Source organism: Lepus europaeus, chromosome 11 (assembly GCF_033115175.1).
Source record: "Lepus europaeus isolate LE1 chromosome 11, mLepTim1.pri, whole genome shotgun sequence".
In the NCBI taxonomy this organism is placed as follows: domain Eukaryota; kingdom Metazoa; phylum Chordata; class Mammalia; order Lagomorpha; family Leporidae; genus Lepus; species Lepus europaeus.
The window spans coordinates 110,309,190-110,315,242 of record NC_084837.1 but is presented as its reverse complement, the minus strand read 5'-3'; the positions used below and the strand labels follow the sequence as shown (position 1 = coordinate 110,315,242).

The 6,053-nt window shown below is 50.9% G+C and overlaps 1 non-coding gene across 1 annotated transcript; it reads left to right on the top strand.

The window, feature by feature from the left end:
- Positions 1-939: 939 nt before the first annotated feature.
- TRNAK-CUU (transfer RNA lysine (anticodon CUU)) lies at positions 940-1,012 on the top strand. Its single transcript has one exon. It is a non-coding gene; the product is annotated as a tRNA-Lys (tRNA).
- Positions 1,013-6,053: the final 5,041 nt, after the last annotated feature.

Genomic DNA, 6,053 nt, shown 5'->3' with positions numbered 1-6,053 from the left:
CCGGGCTGTCTGCCTGTCCAATAAATACAAATAAATCCGTGCACGGGGTGGCCCCATGATGTTTCGTGGGACTGCCGCAGCCCTGCGCTCGCCCTGCGGGTGACCAACAGGGCACGGGGTGGTGGAGCAACCAGCGGGGCAAGGGGAAAAAGACAAAAACCCAGGACTGTCAAAGCCACGCGGCGCCCCGAGGGGCCAGAGCGGCCGCGGGACCCCGGCCCGGGCTGCGCGCGCCGCGGGCGGGAAACGCGAGGGGGACCGCGGGCGCCCCAGGCTCGCACAGGCTCGCACAGGCTCGCCCCACGTTCCCACGCTCCCCCCAGGTTCGCCCCACGTTCCCAGGCTCCACCCAGGCTCGCCCCAGGCTCCCTCCAGGCTCGCCCCACGCCCCCCCCAGGCTCGCACCACGCCCCCCCCCAGGCTCGCCCCACGCCCCCTCCAGGCTCGCCCCACGCTCGCCCCAGGCTCCCTCCAGGCTCACCCCACGCTCGCCCCAGGCTCCCTCCAGGCTCGCCCCACGCTCCCCCCAGGCTCGCCCCACGCCCCCCCCACGCTCGCCCCACGCTCGCCCCACGCTCCCCCCAGGCTCGCCCCACGCCCCCCCCAGGCTCGCCCCACGCCCCCTCCAGGCTCGCCCCACGCTCGCCCCGGCTGTGCGGGCCGGGACCCGGGGCGCCTGCTGGCCCACGCCGCCTCTCGGCCGCTGGAAGACGCTGACCGCTAGAGGGCCGTTCGCACTTCAAAAAAAAAAACCGAAAAAACAGCAGAAGTTTGGGCGCGCGGAGTCACGCATTTACGGCGATCTTGAGGGTCCGGAAAAACTTTTACTGAAAAAAAGGTTAAAAAAAAAAGATCGCTCCATGCATCACGTCATCTTGAGAGCAAATTAAAACGGTCTGAGTCCGCTGAAGGGCACCAGGAAAGACCTAGAGCCCAACTGCCCGGCTAGCTCAGTCGGTAGAGCATGGGACTCTTAATCCCAGGGTCGTGGGTTCGAGCCCCACGTTGGGCGGTCTGATCTCTTTTTACCACGTGACCAAGTTCAGCTCTGCTCCGTGGTGTTGATTCCACCAGGATGGTTCCTAACCAAGGGCAGGAGCTGACTCCCACCCTGGCCTTCCTATTTTCCAACACTGCAACACGTGAAAACTCATGAACAGAGAATTACGCTTCCCGGGAAAGCCTGGTCTTGGGAAAGCACTGTTGGAGGTTCCCTGCCACTGATTTTTTTTCTTTCTTTTTTTTTTTTCTGAGTTGTGTATTTGAAAGGCAGCTTAATGCCTTATCAGGAGATAAAAAGACCTGGAATTGAAATTGTAAATTTCCTAAGAACTGCCCAAGGGAAACCTGTCCAAACGTTGCACATCTTTATTTTTCACGTTCAGGCTGGGGGTGATGTTTCCACAGACCCAGGAGCACCAGAGGTTCCCAGCCAACGCCACAGAACCCGTTCTCTCGTGGCTCCGGGGAGGCTGCAGCCCCACCACACCCCCGCCACGTGCGTGGAAGTTGGTGTGGCGGCCCCAGTTGGGAGATGGTTTTGTCTTCACATTCCCATCGCTCCTACTCAGAGTCTTTGCCGTCTTTGCTCTGAAGACGCAGGTTTGCTGTGATGTCGTAAATTCAGCCCAGTGGGAGGGTCCGGGGCACCGTGGGTTCCTGCAGAAAGAACTGAAAACAGCTTGGTCTCCAAGGCTGTTCTCTGATGGCTGATGACTTATTATACAGATTGATGACTTGTTACCGTTTATAGTAAAAAATGCCGAGATAGAGCAAACCGATCGCATTTTATTCTTCAGGGAGCCCATATCTGAAACCTTTACGTACGATTACTCTACAAATGGAACCTTTTCAAGAAGCGGGCTGATTCTCTGCGGTTCGTCTGCAGCGAGGAAAAGAGAAACAGAGACATCTTGGCCACATGAAATGTGTGGACCTCGTCTGGATCCTGATGGGAGCCAATCACAAAAAAAACCGGGTAGGAGGCAGCCAGAGAGTCTGGGCACGGACTGGTGACTTGAAGACACGATGAATTCTTTGCTTTTAAATCTTTCGCAGGTACTGCTAAATGGTGTACGATGAAATAGACCTGATACGTGGGATTTGTGGGGGAAGAAAGGGGGCACCAACGGAACAAGATTGGCCACCTGTTAATAACTGTAGAAGCTGGGTGACAGGGACAGCGGCGTTCACAGTTATATCACCTTCTCTACTACTTCCGTATGCTTTGAAAAATTTCCACAAAATCACGTCCTCTCTGGTTGTGCAGAAACACGAGCGTCTTCACCCCCTTAGCTTGGTGACAACAGATCAGCTGAGGGAGGGACCACCAATCCTGCGCCTCCTGCTGTGACACAATGGGGAGCAGGAAGCATCAGCCCCTGAAACACTCCCGCTAGAGCCTCAACTTCCACTTCCTCAAGCCTTCGGAGCTCACCTTACACTAACAGACAAGGGACACTGTGAATACATGATCAGACAGGTCCGGAATGTCCGACGCTGGAAAAGGTTGGACTTTTCAGGAAGCAAATGTCAGAAACAAAATGCCAGTACTGAGAGAGGGTGTGTGTGGGGGGTGGTAGCTTTGGGATCCACAAGGAGGGAAGGTCTACACTTCTGGGAACGGAGAGGCCTACTTCCAGGGAAGAAAGTCCTTGCCAAGGTCCCTGCGGGTGCCTAAAGGTCAACCAATGAGGATCAGACCCGCCTCAACCTTTAACCCCCATGACCTGAATCTATAAAAGGAGCTCTCCCAATCTCTGACGCGCGACTTCCCAGGCCCCCGCTCTGTTGCTCTGTTGGGACCGGGGAACCTCGCCCGGGAGCAGAACCCCAATAAAAGCCTGTGAATTAATCGATTCGTCTGCCTGGGAAGATCTGTTACGCGCTGGACACCTTACAGGGGGCACTGTGTGCCCAGCATTCCCCTTCCTGGTCTAGTGGCCCAGCGCGTGCTGCCAATGAAATCTGTTCTCAGAATGTGCTTAAATGCACACAATAAAAAATATAGGATCACAAAGGAAAATAACTATATTGATACAGTAGTCTCTGCACGCTGGAATACAACTGAGCCATAAAAAGAATGGAATCCTGACATTTGGTGAATGAAATGAGCCAGACCCAGAAAGACAAACATCGCATGTGTTCTCTTATTTGTAGAAGTTGATATATACAATATGTGCATATATTTTATATTTTATATATATGTGGTATACATGGTGGCCCAGCATTTGCTCTGTGGTTGTAAACTTGGCTTCACGGGATCACATCATGTACGTGACAACGTACTCTTCCCTCCCGACACTGTCATCTTCGACACGAATCCCTCGCTCTGATGTTAATGTTTTCAAGAAAAAATTGTATGTGTGTGTGTGTGTGTGTGTGCAGAATGTCTGCATCTGAAGTGAATTGGGCAAAATATTTTTTAAGAGGGTAAAATAATGAAAGAAAAAATATAGTTATCAAAATATTTTAAAATGTGATATGGTAATATAGATGCTTAATAACTGCTTTAAGTAATAAGACCTGGTGCAGGAGTGATAATAGCAGTAACTTCAAAATAATGATGAGCATAGAGGGTAATTCTGAGACACCTGCAGGAACTGTGTGCTACAAAAACATGTCAATTCTGTGGGTGACAGTCACAGCGGCTGCTACCTTTGTTTGCAGTGAAACATGAAATTTCTGTTAGAGATTGGGGAAAATAAAAATGTAATTTTTCCCTTAATTTCCTGGACCCTTTGAATAGTACATATGGACTCCTAGGTTAAGAACATCTGGATTAGTTTTAAAGACTTGAGATTTGACCACTAACTGTAATATGTTGCCACTGAATGGATCTTGTTTTGAAAACAGCAAGCCTGGAAATGTGAAAATATTCATGGGAAACAAACGAGGAAATTCGAAATTCGGAGTGAGTCTCATGTGAGTTCAGGGAATTGCTGTGTTGGGTATTGTGATGGGGGGAGAAGGTCTGTTTTGGAAACACATAAACAAAACCATTCCTGACTGGTTGCGGCCATTTGGGGAGTGAACCAGAGGATGGAAGATCTTTTTTTTTTTTTCTCTCTCTCTCTCTGCCTCTCCCTCTCTCTCTGTAGCTCTGCCTTTCAAGTAAATAAATAAATCTTAAAAAAAAAAAATGAAGAAGACATGGGGGCAGCGCTGCGGCGTAGCCAGTAAAACCGCCACCTGTAGTGCCGGCATCCCATATGGGCGCCGGTTAGTCCCGGCCCGGCTTGCTCTACTTCCAAACATCCAGCTCTCTGCTATGGCCTGGGAAAGCAGTGGAAGATGGTCCAAAGCCTTGGGCCCCTGCACCCACGTGGGAGACCTGGAAGAAGCTCCTGGCTCCTGGTTTCGGATCAGCGCAGCTCCAGCCATTTCAGCCATTGGGGAGTGAACCAGTGGATGGAGGACCTCTCTCTCTCTCTGCCTCTCCTTCTCTCCACCTAACTCTTTCAAGTAAATAAATAAATCTTAAAAAAAAAAAAAAAAAGACATCAGGCATGAAAGCTCACACTCACACACAATAGACACACACACATCTGGGTATCTGTAAGACAAATATAGGAAAATGCTCCCCAATGTTGACTCAAGATGGTACATATTAGTCTTTTGTCTTGTCTGTATGCTTGGACTATTCATAATAAAATCTAAAATAACTGACTTTAAAATATTTGTATTGGGATAGGCTGTACAACGTTCTAGTCTTAGCCTGCAGTTGGATGGATTTTTGTGTATGTGAAACCCATGTAACAGCTCGGATCACCAGACCCGCATTTCCAGTCCCCAAACTTCCCTAGCGCCCCCACGCACTCAATGCCCTGATTCCTAACGCCAGTGATAAAGTGCGTGTTCTTTTGTGCCATGTGTTTGTGTGTGTGTGTGTGCACGCTCTCGCGCACACAGCACGACTTCCTGTTCCACCAAGATGAGTTTTTGGAGACTGATAATATCACGTTTGGCCAAGAATGTGGGAAAACAGGCCTTGGCTTACACTGCTGGCTAACCTGAGGGTGCCTTTCGTAAGGCAATTTAAAATGCCCACATCCTTTGAAGTGGTAACTCCACATCTTGAGTCCCGAAAACACGAAAGGAACACACACAAAGATTTAGGTTCAAAGACGTAAGTATCTAACAGTGAAAAGCTGAAAGCCGCCCACATGTCTGGCAATGGAGGTAGAGCGAGATAAATGATGGGATGTTTGTAGCAGACATATCAGGAGCCATCGGCTATGTGAGACTGATCTGAGACAGAGCCCTGGCCCTAACGCCCTTCTCTTAGGCCTTGATCAGGCTCTGGTCTCTTTCCCTAGTTTGCAGTTCCTGTCTCCACTTGGGTGAGCCCGAGTCAACTCCTCACTAAAGATAAGTTCACGGCAGTAAGGCAGAGGCGCGTGGGTCAGGCGACAGGACTTGGAACTCAACCATGAGCTCCACAGTCCACATCGTAATGCTGGATTCCATCCTGACACGCCTCATAGGAGCCCAGCTCCTGATCAAAGAAAGTAGGAGCCAACCCACCCACAGGCCCCAGACGCACTGGAGCCCACATTGCCACCACAGCATTTTGAAAGAAAACACTGCCAGGTTTCCTATCGCAGATGGGGGTGAGGAAGGCCCAGCCAGAGAGCGCCACAGGAGCGGATCACGGGCTGTTGTCAGGGTTCTAATCTACAGGATCCCTACCCTTAATCCCTCCAGGAGCCCAGCTGCCCAACTCAGTGACGGGATGCATGGACCCCGGTGTGGGGCTTCTGCAACAGACCTGTCTGTAATTTGGATGCTCTCCAGGCCACATCCTGAAATCAAGAAGGCGCACTAACGGCATGCACTGTCCACTGGGGGTTTTACAAGATAACAGGCAGCGGAAATAGACAAGCACCCAAGCCCAGGGGAGGGGAGACGTAAGGGGAACATTAAAGGCTTCCTCAGGTTTTGCTCCAATTTCTGAATTGCTGCATCGCGGACAACACACGTATCTATGTCTGAATACCGTCTGCAGAACTAAAACATAAAGATGGAGTGGGTGTGTGGTGCCGTGGGTGAAG